A 17,597-nucleotide genomic window follows, 5' to 3' on the forward strand; every position below is an offset into this window, starting at 1 on the left:
GTGATCTTTTGGTGATGCAACTTTCCTAAGGACTCTATTTCGCATGGAGATGTTACTCTAGGATTGAAAGAAATGCCTTTTTCTAAAGAATTTTGTAATTTTAATGTCTATATTTCGCATGTTGAATCCATGAAGTAGGGTTTCTATTGTTCCATGACTAAATGCTTAATTGTTGTTGGAATCTTACTACATTATTACATGTAAAAAAATTATCTTAAAGGCCTACAAGAAAATATTAATGTGCAGCCCCATATTTAATTTCTTCCCTCACAAGAATAAAAGTAAGGTTTTTGAAAGTGGACACTCTAGTCATCCCCATTTACTCGTTCAAGGTCTTTCCCTTGAAGTTTAACCCTAAAAGACTCCATTAAACTATAGTAGGATAAGACACTAATCATTGGTGTGTTAATGATCCATAAACGTTTCCAAATTTCATCTTCTTTTTCTCTCTCCTAGATGTCTAGGGAAGACACTAGGGTTTCTTGGTTGATTTCTGCATAAAAGTGAATTTTGTGTGGATATTTGTGGCTCATAAATTAGGATTTGCATCTATAATTTGTTTAAAGGCAAAATATAGCATAGTGCATGGTTGATACCCTCCTAATTAGGGCTAATGTCACCTTATGTTTGTTGATTATGCTTACCTAAAAACCATAGAAATAAATTTCCTATCCAAGTCCTAGTCTCTATTAGAAGGTATTTGATCCTTTGTTGTTGAAAATCAATGGAATAGTTTTTCTTGGGATGTTATATAATACTAAACACCTTATCATTGCATTTATCCTAACCCTAACTTATAGTAGCCTGGTCATGGTCTAGGCATAGAGCATTTGAAGCCTAGTATAGAACATCTAGGTCTTTCTAGGTGTTGTCGATACTCTAGGCCATATATTGACCTATCATTCATCACCTTGAGCCATAGCATCAAAATATTCTTTAGGTGATATAAGGTGGCCTCCCTTGTGGTTAATTATCTCTAAAGAGCATGAGAAAGGTTGTTGAGGTGACAATGGAAAGCCTCTCTTATTGCTATAAAGTATGGCCCTGCCCAGTGAGGCTTTGCACCAGACCTGCTAGATTTTGCAACAATAGTCATAAGCCAACCTTAAGATAGCTTTAAAACATAATAAATACATCAAAAATATCCCACACGTGGGAAAAAATGCTCTCCATGATGATTTCATCCTCTAAAAAATGGACAACCTCTATCAGGCAAGTGATAAAGTGGCTTATAAGTGTTCCTTAGTCTAAGAAATTATCAAAGTGTATGGATATATCTCTAAATAACTCTTCCTCCACAATGATGTCATCTTCAGGAAACCTTATGTCATCCTTTTAGGGCACATGGGGATGATGTGGCATGCTCTGAGGCAAGCATTGGCATCTGGGCATAATGTGCTAGCCCCTCCCTCAAGTCATCTCAATGATCGCTATCCTCTTATGGGCTCTAAAGCAAGGAAACAACCATCAAACAGGGTCAAGGCTAGCCTAGGGGTGTCTTAGGTCCATCTAGGCACATCATCAGACAAGCCAACGCCTTGGCTTCTTGGAACATCGTTTCAACACCTTGAAGTGTAGCAAGGGGCATATAACCATGTGGAGTCTCATCAAAGCCCAACATTCATCTCATGAGAGCAACACTAGGGCTACAAGGTCGTGTCTGCTCTCAACAATGGGAAAACATCCTTTGAAAGGTGTTCGATAAGTGCCAAGTCTTCCTTTAAAGGATCTTTGTTGCATAAGTAATGAACCACCTAAAACATACCCTCAAGATCAAGAGAGATCAACATCATTAGGGACAAGGGACAAAAACCATTAAAGTATCATTATGAATAATATTCAATGTTAGGTGCACAAGAACAATTCACACAAACCTTTCCTTTCAATGTTTTTCTAGCTCAGGATTTGTAAGCAAGTTACCACACTGGTGTTAGGTATGAATCTCAGTGTTGATAATATTGTCTATATATCGGCGATATTTGAAAATATCATGATATTTTCAGCAATACAATATATTGTCGAGTAAATATCGCGATATTTTGAAAATATCAGCGAAATATCGCCATATTTTGAAAATATTGGCTAAATATCATTATTGCGTTAAATGTTTAAAAATCTGAAGAAAAAAATGATTTTTATGTTTGCCGATATTTTCGCCAATATTGCCGATAAGATGTTTTCAGGGCCCTCGCCGATATTTTGCCGATACTGATATTTTCAACACTAGGTATGATTATGTCTTCATCCGTATTAGATGGTTCCATCCCCCAAGGGGAAGGGCATTTCAAAAGTAGACCCATTAATCTATATGTACATGTGATAATTATGGCGATGGAGTGAAAAAGACTTCAAGAGAGATGGCCATGTGCGTGATACCATCTAGAGGGGATCCAACATCTCTGAGTACTATAATGAGAAGAGGGAGTAATCACAGAGGCATGAGATACCTTTTCCTCGACCTATTTTTTCCACCCCTCTTGTGTGACATTTACTTTAATCATTTATTTTCCTTCTTGCATAGTTTAGGAGACCAAGCATGCTTCATGATTTTCCAATACCCCTTAAAGATTGCCAATTTCTCACTCATCGGGGTTGGGGAAATCAAGAGTTCTTTTTAGATGTAGCATGATATGTTGAGGAACTAGGCGATGGCTAATGAGGGGGTATGAGCTCATGCTAGGCTTTTTCCCAAATGCTTACTATGTCCCAACCATCTTTTTGCATTGGAATCATATGCTTTTATCATTCTTTAAGCCGCATCAATGTCTTGAGGCAAATTTTTAAGCCTTGACTCAAAGATGAGGATATAATGTGTATGTCCCAATGAAAAATGACAATCAACCCAAAGAATGGATGTGGATAATAAGGGAAATATGGAATGTGGTAAGTATGGATTACCTTGGGAATGCTACTTCAATTAGTGCTTTCTATTAGTGTCCCTTCCAAAGGACCACAGGGGAGGTCACATTGGACTACCCTGCAAAGGATAACCTCCCAGGTGAAGCATGGGAACAAGGATACAAACAGGAGTGGTCAATCTTCTAGCTTGGTCTTTGATCCATATTAGTATGCTCCAAAACATTAAATGAAAGCACATGATTAATAAAATGGTTAACATACCTTCTGATAGATGACCCACCTTCCTTCAAGAAGCATGTCAGATGAGAGACAACACTAAGTGAAACATAGGTGGAGAGCTCCAATGTAAAGATATCTATGGGCCATCATAGGAATGTTGGTTCGTTTGTTGCCAAATGACAAGAACAATTTTCTCCTATAGGTTACCCACTTTTGTTGGGCAATAGTGATCTCAATCACTATCCCTTGTTAATAGAAATGCAAGTATGTAAGAGATCTCTTTGACATATTTAAGATCAAAACCTTGGTTTTTTCCTGGTTGATCATTAGCTATCAGAGGTCACAAAAACTAGCCAATGCATCATTCTATATCTACAAGCCCTTTAGGGTAGAGGCCAACAAGACCAAGTTAGTGGTAAATAGGAGCAAGGAAATCATCACATGATGTAGAAGACAACAATCCCCTTCTTGGATATGATCATGGAGGAAAGACTCTAACTCATCGATATAGATCCCAAAGAGAGGGTCATTAAGAGGGGGCACCCTTATTTTACCCCAACGGTACTCTGGATGAAGTCAGAAAGGTTGTGTTCCATCCCGAGGTGTCTCAAGGTTAACTCATATAATCTCATGATAAATGCCAATAGGATCTCAAATATGCCAAGATCATGGAGTCTCTAGAATAATGTATCCCTCGATATTGTGTCAAATGCTTTCCGAGTCTATAAATCCACTGTAAACCCTTGAAGAGCAATGACAAACCTCCTCAATGATGGCTTCACGTGTGAAGATGTGATCAATCATCTGGTAGTTGGTGCGGAAACTTACCTGCCCTTTGGCCTTGAGATCATAGCTCTCCAACTCCTTAGAAAGCCATTGGTGTAGGATTGTGGCATAAATCTTGGAGAATGTATGACCTACCATGATAGTCTGGTAGTTGTTGAGATCAAAATTGGTCTCTGATTTTTGGATTTTAGAATTTTCAAATATTAAGACAAGTTTAATGAAAAACACTAAAGTCCATATTCATTACACATAAAACAAGCCTAACCAAAAAGGCTAAAGAAAGAAGAAATTTAGGCTTATAATAGGAAATCTGAAGTCTCATTTTGGACTTTAGAATTTTCAGATTTTAAAACAAGCTTACTGGAAAATGCCAAATTCCATATTCATTACACATAAAACAAGCCTAATGAAAAAAACTAAAGAAAGAAAAAATTAGGCTTATAAGAGGACATCTGAATTCTGATTTTGGATTTTAGAATTTTTATATTTTAGAACAGACCTCATGAAAAATGATAAATACCAGATGCTAAAGAAAGAAGAATTTTAGGATTATAAGTGGAAATCTGAAATTCGATTTTTTTTATTGTAGAATTTTCACATTTTAAGACAGCAAAGGACTGCTTTTGCAGGAGTATATGAGTTCTAAGTACGCTGATTTTATGTGTAAATTCCAGATCTCAAAACAGCCAAAAGAAAGTTTTCATTGGCTCGTGGGATGAAATCTAAATTCTAATTTTGCCTTTGATTATTTTTTATTATTTCAGATTTGAAACCAGCAAATTAAATGAATGAAAATTATGAATTTTAAAGGGCTGGAAAGCAAGACTTGTGCCTAGAATTTATATTTGGAAAATGGAGACTATGAGGTAGTGTTTTGATGAGTCTTTTCTCATGTAATAAGGGATAATTATAATCAAAATGAATAAATTACAGCACCCTTCTATGGGTGTTCCAGATTGCAAAAGTTGGTTTCAAAGCCCTAATTAAGGAAGAATTCCAAATATATCAAGAGGGTTAATTTACTACTATGAAATGTAAATTTCAGCCACTTCACATTGAGAAATATGACATTCTTTTAACCATTTCCAATGGAAAACATAAGGAATTTAGATGGAGATAAATAGCACATAAACCCTTCCACGTAAAGAGCAAAGTTAGATGGTTAAATGCCTTCTTGATATGCTTGAAGAAACCAAATTAGCCACATTCCACTTCAGAAATATAGATCTTAATACATCAAAGGTCAAGCTCTAAAAGCACATTCAAATATTAAAAGCTATATTCTCAAGTGTCTCCACAAACTTTCAGCAACCACCACAAGAGGAACCTCATATAGAATTTTGGCTCAACAAACTCGTCAATAAAATAATAATATTTCAATTCAAAGCCGGGATCTAACCTAGGAATGCATAACCAACTATATTTCTCAACTAACTAGGAGAGATATATGTGGTCTAACCACATCTACAATATCCAAGCATGTGAGTTGTGAGAGATGGCAAGCATGTGAGTTCTGAGAGATGGCATGCCCTCCTATAGTTAAGAAAACAATAAATTAATGCTCCAACGTCCTCCTAGAAGATGGTGATTTGACATGTCAACAAGCTTTAATAATCATAAAAGCTCTCCAAGGATGGTGCACCCTCCTAGAAATATAATAAGCCAAGCTCAATAACAGACACAACATCTAGCGTTTGACAACGTCAAAATGTCAAGGGAATGATAACATAATCCTTCATAATGTGCATCCCCAAAACATATCCAACCAATCAATAAACTATTCCAAGTGAGGTGCACTCCACAAGAAAGAAGGTGCACATGTGTGAGAGAGAGAATAAATAGGGCGCTCCTCAAAACAAGTGGAAAGGCTCACTCATTACTTTGTCTCCAACAAAGTACATGTTGTGTTAAGGTTGATTGAGCATCTTGTTCTTTTGGTATTCTCATTTGAATCTATGTCTCATATCACTAGGCACTGCTTTACCTCAAAATAAAAGATAAAACATTAAAGCATTGTATTTACTTGCGTTATTAAAATTTTGTTCTCCACTTTGTGGGTGCACACAAAGCTATAGTCAAATCCATCCAAATATATTTGTAACACTATAAATGTTCTTGCCCTATTTTTAAAGGAAAAAATCCTGTTGTGGATATCCATTAGAGAAAAAGTTGATGTTATGGGTGATTTCTAATCAAAACAAAAACATTGTAATTTATTATAGTATCAATATTTTTGTTTCTAACTACGTGATTGCACACAAAGCTATACATGGAGTCAATCCAGAAACATTTCTGACATTATTGATATATATGCCCCAAATAGCTTTAAAGAAAAAAAAATCATGTTGTGTCTCTATTACCAAAAGAGCTCATATTTTTCCCCAGCAGAGTTGGCGGATTGCTAAAGATTTTAATCTACTTGTAAGTATAAAAGCAAAATTATTGAAGTGCTACTGATACTCATGCAGAGACGGTCTATATCTTTGATATAAGACCATGCTCTGTGCAAATGCTCCATTCTAGGTTCTCCCTCGATGATTTATTACAAGTATAGAGAAATCCAAAGGACAAGAAAACGATTTCATGTTAAGAGGAAAACACTCATATTTTTACGTATCAATTCACTACAATCTATGAAAATTCTTTATGCAAGTCTACAATCTCTAAAAATATTAGTACGCAAATTTCAAATTCAACATGCGGATAACCATTTTGCAAGCGTCGAGACTCAACCCGAGCTAAAAATTCAAATTCAAACCATTACTAATTGATTCGCACTTACAAGGGCCATGCCCAACACAATCTACAGGAAATGTGCCGAAGTCAATTTCACAGTCATATGACAGCGCCTCCTCTGTCTTGTCAACAAGTCATTTATCGGTGCTTACTTTTGACAATGATGCCCGATTTCTTTTCTCATAGGACTCCTCCCAGTTCTTTCCATCAAAGTATCCGAATTCAACATGCTTGATGGTACCAGCGTCAACACAATTAACAGTCACAGCAAACCCATCCGGATTGGATCGTGGAATATAGTAGGAAGTTATGCCGCAGATCTTGCAGAATATATGTTTTGCTATGTGTGTGCCAAAAGTGTAAGTTGTAAGCCACTCTCTACATTCTTCTTGCAACTGGAAATTGCATGCTGGGACTACAAAATGGACGTTGCCTCGCATGGAACAATCAGAGCAATTGCATTTCGAGGCTACAATGCTAGCAGGTGCCCGTACTTGCCATCTCACACGTCCACAATGACAACCGCCCTTATGGAGGACAAGATCATCCATCACCAGCAACTGAGGGCGAGCTCAATCAATCTCCTATTATCTGGTGATAAGCTAATTATGCAATCCTTACAAACCTCTAGTGAAAACAGCAACTGTTTAGTATTGGTAACTAGTTAGATCATCTAATTAGCTTTCTTGAGTCTAGCTCTTTCAACAGCAATATCCGGAGTTTGGCTTTCTATATGATTCAATAGTTTTCAATAATGGCTTTGCAAATAAAATGCAGACATTCAAATATAATAAAATCTATGTAAATGTGCGTCAATCAAAGAAAAAAAAACATTACAACCCTGTAAATCGCATGAAATAACCAGGGACTTCAAAAACATTTGAGAAATCAAAATATTTTGCTAAATCATGGACGCCATTTGATAACTGCTTCCGATATTTAATTTTCACACTACTTAAACGTTTCCAAAAGAATCAATCATTTTGTTCCAGGCATGTTACTTCCACTAATCCAATCTTAAGGTCTAAATTTCCTTCTGTAGATGACATAAAATGAAATTCGGCTTCTGTTTCGGTTTTCAATTTCAAACTAGCCAGGCATTCCAATGACAATCCTTTAATTTTCATAATCTGCACAAAGAAGAGAGGAAACCACCCTTAAGTTGAGTTACTCCAGGAGCACCATTCATTCTTAAGTTTCTAATGTCTACATCTATATGATTTCAGTGTTCACCGTGGTTTCTAGATGCTACATATAGCTTGAATGCAATATTAACAACCCTCTACTCATGCCAAGTAGAAAACCTGTGGTACTAATGATAGCGCGTCCAAGATTGCCAATGCCCTTAGGTGGATACGAATCTATATGTGTACTTGTTACCACAAAATCTAGCAAGCCTAGTGCAAAGCCTCACTAGGTGACCTAGGTCAAGGGCAACAAAAGACAACCACCAACTGTAACCTCGATAGTCTGTCTTCTGCTTTTTTGTGGTAGATGAAATCCCCACAAGGGAGGTTTCCCTATAGGCAAAGCCTAAGGTTTAGATGTCCAAAGATAGCCCTTAAAGGCACCTTAGGGTTTGAGAAAGAATCACCCAATAAGTATTCAACAAATGAGTAGGATGAAAAGAAAAGATAAGGAAAGCACTGGCCAAACCTTGTTACCCAGGTCAGATTTTAATATCCACTAAAATTTACCCGAAATAAAAATAAATAATTCCTTCAGATCTGAATTTTACGACATGAAATACACGGGGTTCCTAACTTAGTACGCATAGCAAAAAAAACAATCACACAACCAAGCACATAAAATTATTTGACGCAGTTTTACCTTGGAAACCCCAATGTGGGGAAAACCAACAAATCTGAGCTTCTTATTTAGCTTAGAAAATTTAACTACAACAAACTTCAAAAAACTTCAGCAGCAACTTGGCCCTGAGCATCCTGTTTGATCTAGGTAAATTATTTTATGACCACAGAGAAATTTAGCTTGTATGGCCAAATGATTTTCAGCCTCTATGACCCTGCAGAATTGAACTATATGGCCCAGCCAAAACCGGCTTGTGTGACCCTATCAATTTGACTCAATTAAGCCGTGTCAAATTGGCCCAGTTTGACCCTGCTAATTCGCATTGTTCGGCTTCGTAAATTTTGCTTGTATGGCCCTAAGGAATCTTGACCTATATACTCAGGTAGATTCAACCTCCTTGCTTGCTTACTCACTTCCCCTCAGACTTGACATGTTCACTGCCCTCTCTTGTTGTCAGTTCGATCTCCTGCTTCAGTTGAATGCCCAGTCACTTGTGCCAATCAATCTCTCTCTCCAATAGCCTATTTCCCTCTTTATAATTTTCTGACCTAATCTCCAAAGTGATGGAGGGTTGAGATTGCATCTCTATACTTTAGATCTACAGTCACGATATAATCTTCCGTTGAACTTTTTAACTTTATAAAAAATTGGCCAATAAAGTCAAAAAATTAAATTAATGACTTTATGCCTAAGGTCCAAAATTAGGAAATAATTAAATAATTTCTGTGAGAGAACCTTTTGGTGATTTACTACATGTCATGGCACTTGACCAGTGTAGAAAGCTATAGTTTCAACATTCCCTCTCTTAGCGAGGAAGGTGTTTTGCACCAAACCCATCTTGTCTTTGAAGAATACAAATTTTCCCTTCATCAAAGCCTTGGTCAGGATGTCTAATACCTGCACATCCGTAGGTACATACTCAGCTTTACTGTCCACTTTTGCACACAATCTCGAATGAAGTGGTAGATGATCTGAATGTTTTTCAACTTATCATGAAACATTACATTCTCTGAGAGCTTGATACAACTCTAATTGCCACAGTGAATCAAAGTTGGCTCCATCTCCTGATCAAATAATCCCATGAGAAGCTTTTGAAGCTAAATTGCCTCACAAGCTACCAAGTTGGCAGTCATGTACTCGACCTTAGCAGAACTCAAAGCAGCTGACTTTTGTTCCCTACTGAACCAAGACGCTGCTCTTGATCCCAAGTTGAAACAACACCTAGAAGTGCTTTTTATGTCAGTTGTACTGCCTACCCAATCAACACTAGTGTACCCCTCTAACTTCACTCCATCCGTCTAAGTATATCTTAGCCCATACTCAACCGTGCCTAGAAGGTATCTCAGCACATGCTTTGCAACCACCCAGTGAACTTGTTTTGGCTCTACCATGAATTGACTGAGTGTATTAACTACAAAGCAAATATCTAGTCTGGTGGTGACTATATACATGGGAGAGCCTATCAACTGTCTACCAAGTCACTGTGTTTGGCGAACAAAATCGATAAAATTCGAAGTTCACCGAATTTCATTTCTGGCCAAACTTGTTCGCTCCGCTTCGTCGAACATCAACTCAAACACTAATTGAACGTGAAATTGATCAAAATCATGAAATTTGATTTAAATTTGGTTAGATTTGCCTAGAATTCATCTTGATGTGTGAGTAATTCTGAGAGGTTCCGAATATATATGAATGTTTAATTAAAACCATAAGATCTGTGCACCCCTTCTACCTGTCATTACCTTTAACTTGACACACTACTCACTTATAGAGTCATACTAGTGGCTACAATACACTCCCGTGACTTGGGAGTCAACCCTTGACAGTGAAGGCACAAGCACAACCTTTCGAGTCTCTGACTCTTGTTGTGCTAGTGCGGCTCATCCACTACCAGTGGTTCATAACTTCATCATTTAGTGCTATAGCATCTGTGTACAATTCACACTGTACAGTCACACAATGTGGCTCATCATCCGCAGATCGCTCGACGCTGCTCTGTGTTGGCAACTTGGAACGCTATTTTTATTTCTGCCACATGTGTTTGATGATTGATGATAATATTGAATTATATATATACATATATATTAATTTTCAGATTTCTAGTATGTCAAACTTAATGCCGAACTTTGTCCTTGATATTTTAATTATCGAACTTTTTTCGAACTTCAACATTGCCGAACTCAAACACGGACACCAACACAGTGACTTAGGTTGTCTATATAATGTAGGGTCTACTGCTTTTGATCTGGATACATCAATATTCTTCCAATTGGTCACTAATGGCATAGACATGGGTCTGCAACACTACATCCTAAATCGCTTCAAGATCTCAACTTCGTACTTCCCTTAACCTAGGAAGATCTCTCCATCTCTTTGTCACACTTTCAAACCTGAAAAATAGTGCATTAACCCCAAATTTTTCATCTCGAACTCTATTGCTAGGTCCCTCTTGCATTTTTTTATGAGCTTCTCACAACATGTGAGAAACAGGTCATCCACATAAAATGCCAAAAGGAAAGGCTCTCCCCTAAGCCGAATGTACTACAGGTTTGGGTCTGCGTCACTCTTGGTAAAGTCCATGCCTTGCAAGTAACTCACTCCTCGCATACCACACCTTGGGAGTCTGCTTGAGTCCATACAATGCTCTCTTCAATCTACACACATGGGAATCCCTCCCATGCATCTCAAAGCGCTCCCACTTTTCAATGCGAATCTTTTTCTCAACCATGTGATTGAGAAAGGTTGCCTTCACGTTCATTTGGTGAATCCTCCAACCCATCTGCGCTGCAATAGAAATCAATTAAATGATGGATGAGTATCTGGCTACTGGGGAAAAGGTCTCATCCTAGTCAATCCCCTCCTTTTGAGAAAACCCCTTAGCCATAAATTGAACTTTGAACTTATCCACACTACCATCAACAACGTGCTTAATCTTGTAAACCCATCTAGAGCCAACCACAAATTTTCCCTCTGGCCGTGGTACAACCTCCCAGACATTGTTCTTCATGATGGAAGAGTACTCTTCCACCATAGCATCCATCCACACCTGATGCTTGGATGCATCTTGAAAGATGGAAGGCTCAGCCTCAATTAACTCACTTGTCAATGCCATATAGCTAGAATATTGATGTGGTGCCATGCTCTATCTAACTGAATATCTAGGAGTACCCACATACTCCTGAGCATCTATCAGTGTCTTCTTTTCCCACTTGGCCCTCTTCCTCCTTGTGTTGGGAGTCTAAGCCTAAGTGAGAGGAGCCCTCTGCCCCTCGTCTTGTTCCTCCTACATGGCCTAGTCATTCTGCTCACCACTTTGTATCAGAGTTTCTTGAGGTGTATGCATTGCTTCTATCTTCAGTGTCTTGTCTCCTGCTCTTGAACCTCCACTATTGACTTTTGGTAGCTCATAAGGTATTTTCCATTGGAAAATCCATTGGGGATTTTTGGTTTTTTTAATGGCCTTTGCACCCAAGGTGTGGGTGTTTACTGGGGCTTTGCACCCAAGGAAAAGCATTTAATTTTTTTTATATTGAGTTGAGATGAGTCGGCTTAAGAATATGGAATGTTCGCTCAGGCACATGAAGGGTTCGCTGGGAGTTGAAGAGTCACAATGCTTGAAGGATTGGGTTCCTTTGTTTTTCCTTGCAATGAATATAAATATACCAATGTGTTGGATGAGTTGGGAAGTAGAATTTAGAGCAGATTGGGAGGGCTAGAAGAGACCTAGCCACAGGCTGAAAGAGGAGGCCATAAGGAAAGGAAGGTTAGTCGAGTGACAATCTGTGGTCTAAGGAGGTAGCCATAAGCCTGTCTAGGCTCGCCACAGGCACAAAGAGAAGGTTGTAGCCAAGAGAGGTTGGTCGTAGGCCTGTAGCATATCCGCAAGCAAGAAGATAAGGTTCAAACCTTAGTTTTGGGCTAGACCTGTGGTAAATCATAGGCCACGGGAAGGAAGAGGAGGTTGGGCCTCTGTGGAAGGCTTGTGGGACAATTTGCAGCCAGGAGGGTTGAATTAAGAAGGATCGAGGCTTGTAAAGAGGCTACAACTAGTTGGAAACAAGAATTAAGGGTTGTTATGAGGGATAAAAGGGTGCAACAAGGACTGCTGTGCGAGCATGGCATGCCAAGGGGGATGCCAAGTCACAATGAGTAGTCCAAAGGTGGATAATATTATATCAACTGAAAGGATACAATAATGGTTGAAAGCTATGTTCCACCGAGAATTTGGGATAGGGGGCGCAGGTGCGAGAAGACGCACAAGGGGGACGTGTGGGAGTACTCTCAAGTTTTAGAGAAATTTAGAAGGGATGAAGGGATGTCGGGGTAATTCATATTTCCCCAGGCATGAATTGAGATGCGTGCACCCCATGGGGTAATTCCTAATTTCCCCAGGCATCCCCTAGTCCCAGGTGCGGAAGAAGCTTGAGATGCATGCACCCCACCTTGGGGGACGCATCCCAGTGGAACACTGATTGAAAGGGAAAGAAGTTCCCTGGGAGATTTCAGCCTAAAAGAGCTGGCTGGTGGTGGTTTAAAGGGAAAGAAGTGCCCTAGGATATTGCAGCCTAAAGGAGCTAGTTGGTAGTGGTTGAAAGGGCAAGAAGTTCCCTAGGAGATTGCAACCTAAAGGAGTTGGTTGAGTGTGGTTGAAAGGGAAAGAAGTGCCCTAGGAGATTGCAGCCTAAAGGAGTTGGATGTTGGGATGTTTTGTGAAGGCCAAGGTGTGCCCTAGTGATTTTTTTTAGGGTAGATGAGAGCTGAAAGGACTAAGCATCAACCTAGGTAATTTGTACAAGGTTTTGTCTTGTTTCTTTGGCACTATACAGGGAATTGTAAAGGGCCACTTTCCCTGGTACGGGAGCCCTAGTGTTTCTTGTTAAAGGAATAACAAGAAATCAAATTTGGGCATTAAATTTTGTGTATTATGCATGATCTAATTGTTGGTGTATATTTCATTGTGCAAGTTGTTTTAAAGTTAAGCATTTCAATGTGTTGTGTTTTCTAGCTAAAACATAGACCATACTTGAGGTGCATGGAATTCTAACACTGTAGAGAGATTTGTGTTGCACGACCTCCTGAGAGCCCTTTGCCACATGTTGTCCTTATGATGACATGACCTTCGTTAATAGGCCAAAAATTCTAACGAGTATAACTTTTGATTCGGGATTTAGATTGAGACAAAACTTATATTGTTGGAAATCTCTCGACAAGCTAGTTGTAATGGTGATGTCGGAATTATTTTCTGTAAATTTTGAACAGTGAGGTTTTGGTAAATCCCATTTTCATAATAGATCTTGGAGGTCGGGTCAAAACAAACAAGTAACCCTTTCGTAACCTAAGATGCTTAAGGGGGTGGGAGGTAGTTACAAACATCATCATCCTTTTGGGTTGGAGGGGGACTAAGGTCAACATTCAAAGGTGAAGATCCTCTAGTCTATCTCTTCCCTAGGCCATCATTATTGCTTGGTTGAGGGTTTTTAGGTTGTTTATATCTTCTTGTATATTGCAATCCCTTATCAGATTTATCCCTTGTTTCAACAACATTTACATCCATATTAGGGTTTTTAACACATCCCTTAACAAATTCCTCATGTTGTTGCTTGGTAAGAGGATATGTTTTATTCCCTCGATTGGGGTGGTGAACAAGGTCAGAGAGGATGTTGGGGGGTGAGCCTGCCACCCCACTACCTCACATAACATTTAAGAGGGGGTGGCGTGGCCAACCCCCCACATGCATATGCATGTGAATTATCCTCCTTCAAGTTATGTATATGGTAATATTTCCTCCAACACTCAACTTTGATTACAGAGTGATCCTTTTACAAGTTACATGATGTAATTCAGTCCCCTCCCCCACCTGCCATAGGTGGGATTTCCCCTGGGGTCCTTCGGTATGGAGAGGCCTGTTACCCGCCACCTGTGGGTAGTATCCATAGGAGAAATTGTTTCTCCTAGATAGTCCTCAACCGACGGCCAGTAACCCCTTGTAGCCACCAGATAGCTCGATGTGCCACTATCTCCACCACCTGAGCTAGCCGTATGCTCCCTCGCCCATCTGTTATGATTGTATGTTTGAAGGTGGGCCTTCAAACCCTGAAGTTATGGCTTTTCATTGTGTAGTTGGGTATTTTTGTCTACTTATCATGGACAATTTTGGGCATGGATTGGTAGGGGGATTCGACGGAAAGAGTGGGCTTGGTTTGTACTCTTAACTCCTTTTTCCAATTTGATGGTTAACCTTGCATCCTAGTCCTGTGGGATCTCCTTTATTTTCTTCTAGCTTTAGGGGTGGCACTACATGGGAAACCCTGATTTTAGTTGTGTGGTCCCACTTCCCGACACCATATACATCACTCCCCTTCACTCATTATGATCCCATTTACCATATTTCCCATCCAAGTCCACATTTGTCAATTGGGTCCACAAGGAGTTAGGCTCCCCCTCCCCTTGTCCACACCTTGGGCTGAACCTAGAATGATGCCTCAAAGGTTTATGTAGCTAAAAGAAAAGAAAAAGCATAATTTGGCTACTTTCAATAGGATATGTGCCATAAAATGCAAAGGATGGCCAAGACATACAAATTTAGCATGTGGGAAAAAGCCAAACATGAGCTCTACCCCTATCATCATGGCTGTCACCCTGGGTCCTAAGGCCCCTCATATTGGCCCCTTACATCGTTAAGGAACCCATGATTGTCCCAAACCTTAGTGGACAATGAACTTCCCCACCTTAAGGGGGTATTCACTGCTATATTTTACATCTCATGCTCTCATCCCCTGGAGCCCCAAGCAGTTGCAAAAGAAAAATTTATAAAAGGAAAAAGGCATATGAAGAAGGATGGAAAAACAATCGTCGGGTTAACTCATGTACCACGATTGTTCCCTCCTACATTCATATTCCCAAGTGTGGGCTTCCCTTATCATAGCTACCCTTGTACTATGGCATGTGGCCTGGAGCCTTCCCCTGATGCCCCACTCCATTCCATCATTATATTACATACCACCTTCCATTTGATGGATGTACCATGGACATATTGCCCTCTTAAAGGTTGAAACCTCCTAATAGGGTCCTTGGTTAACCTTCTTCTTGAACTTGGAGACATTTGTATGTTCTGAAGCCCATTATGGAAGGGCATGCCACTATGAAGTGTCTACTTGGTTCCATGATTTGTAAGTTCATTTACTCAATTGCACTAATGTTTGGTTGTACTAGAAGGAGAGGAGAAGCATTGGATCTTATACAGAATTGCAGGTGGGTCTTCATTTGCGGTTTGGTCTCCCTACACGGGGTCCAAGCCTTCTAGAGGGTCGTGTTGGCATTTGTAGGGTGAGCGTTGAGAGCCACGGGTCTCCACCATAGAAGAGAGTAGATTTTCACTTCATGGGATCCTTTAGTTCCATTTATTCCTTGCTCGTGTTCCACCTACTAGACGATGATGATGTACCTGGACCACCTTGCACAGCCGGCTCCACTCCTGCACCACACACTTGACAGCTAATCTAGGGCCCAAATGAGGATGTGCCTCGCCATGAGAGATAATGGGAGGGCCTGCATCATTCTTCCAGCCCTTACAAATGGGATACAGGATTTTTCTATCCATTTGGAGATCCATGAGGATGTTTTGTGCCCCCATAGGCACTTGGGGTCACCACAGGCCATTTGCTTGGATATCAAGGGGCCAACCCCTTTATCATTATGCTTGGAGCTCATTCACTCATCTTGGCACACATTGGACTCCACTATGCCTCCTCAATGGTCCTTCGACCTATTGTATCTATTATTTTTCCCTCTTGGGAGGCTTATTTTTGTATTACGAAGCTATCTTGGTGGGCTTGTCACCAAGGAATGTTATTTTGGCACATTATTTTATTAATTGGGGCATTATTAGGCCTTATTAGGCAAATCGAACCCTTAGGATGGATATATGTTCATGTGACGATCATTTCATTTGATGATCACTTGGTTTTGGACTCGTATCTCTTCTTGAGAATTTTGCTAGCCTTATTGATGGACGAATTGGAATCTTGATGCATTTTGATGTTTGGAAAGGTTTATCTTTTATTATTTATCTTGGAGCTTCGATTTTTGTCTCCATTGATGATTGGAAGATTTCGCTATACTTGTAAGTGTCTCTTTTATTATCTATTTCATATTTATGTCACATATGTAATGTATGGAAATTTTTGCTCATGAAGTTGGAGTAGTTGCCTTAATGAAATGCGAATTTGTTGAATCTTGTCTTTGTGAGGGATTTTTCATATGTTCATGCAAAGTATAGTGAATGATTATCCTAGGTGTATATGATTGATCATATTTGCCTTGATAAGTCATCAATTGCAACATCAAAGAAGTATCAACCTCCCTAGTAACCTAGTTGTTGCCTCCAAGGCCATGCGAAGTTGTTGGGTAACTTCTTGATTGGGTATAAGCATCTCTAAACATTGAATCATATTGACTCCATTCTCCCAAAGGGCTAGGCACTGGTCTAGTCCTAGGTGATAACTAAAATAAAGAATTTTCTCACCTCCGTTTCACTTTTCTAAGCCCTAACCCTAGTAGGCTTCCTAGGGCATCACATGAAATCCATTGTAGCCATTCTAATTTGATCAAATTTGGTCTAGAGATGCATTGGTCTGTCCTTGAGAGGTCCTCTTATTTTGAGGCTATTCCGACAATGGAATCTCGAGTTTAGGAAAGCCCTAGCTCGCAGACCATTTTCCCTAGGTCTCCTTTGGTTAGTGGCTTTATCAAGGATCATTGTATTAAAGTCTCAAGTCAAATCCAATCTCTTGATCCTTCATCTCCTCCCTCACTTGGTCAAGCCCCTTTGTTTAAATTTTCATCCCAATCCTTTGACCTCGTTTGGATCCACTAGGGCTTCTTTGTGGTCCTGCAACCTTGTCATTCCAATTTCATAAGAATTGCTTGGAAAACCTATTCTTTCAGGATTCTTTGGTCTAGGGAACTTCATATCAAGAAAAATTTCTCAACCCTAGGTCTAGGGCTCCTTCTAGCCCTTCTTGGAGAGCCATTCACCTTGCTTCTAAAGCAAGCAATCCCTATCATTAGAGTCTCTCTTGTGAAAAGGATCTTGGAATCACTACCTTCACACCATTGATATATCTCTCGTAGTGATTTCCCCAATACCGGGACTCCTCCCATCAGTGAAAAGTCCGTAAAGAGCAGGG

The 17,597-nt window shown here is 39.5% G+C and overlaps 1 pseudogene; it reads right to left on the minus strand.

Moving 5' to 3' along the window:
- Positions 1 to 6,478: 6,478 nt before the first annotated feature.
- Positions 6,479 to 8,516, minus strand: LOC149235347 (uncharacterized; annotated as a pseudogene).
- Positions 8,517 to 17,597: the final 9,081 nt, after the last annotated feature.

Source organism: Pinus tabuliformis, chromosome 8, assembly GCF_031772625.1.
Source record: "Pinus tabuliformis cultivar Carrire ecotype Pingquan chromosome 8, CPIR1, whole genome shotgun sequence".
NCBI lineage: Eukaryota > Viridiplantae > Streptophyta > Pinopsida > Pinales > Pinaceae > Pinus > Pinus tabuliformis.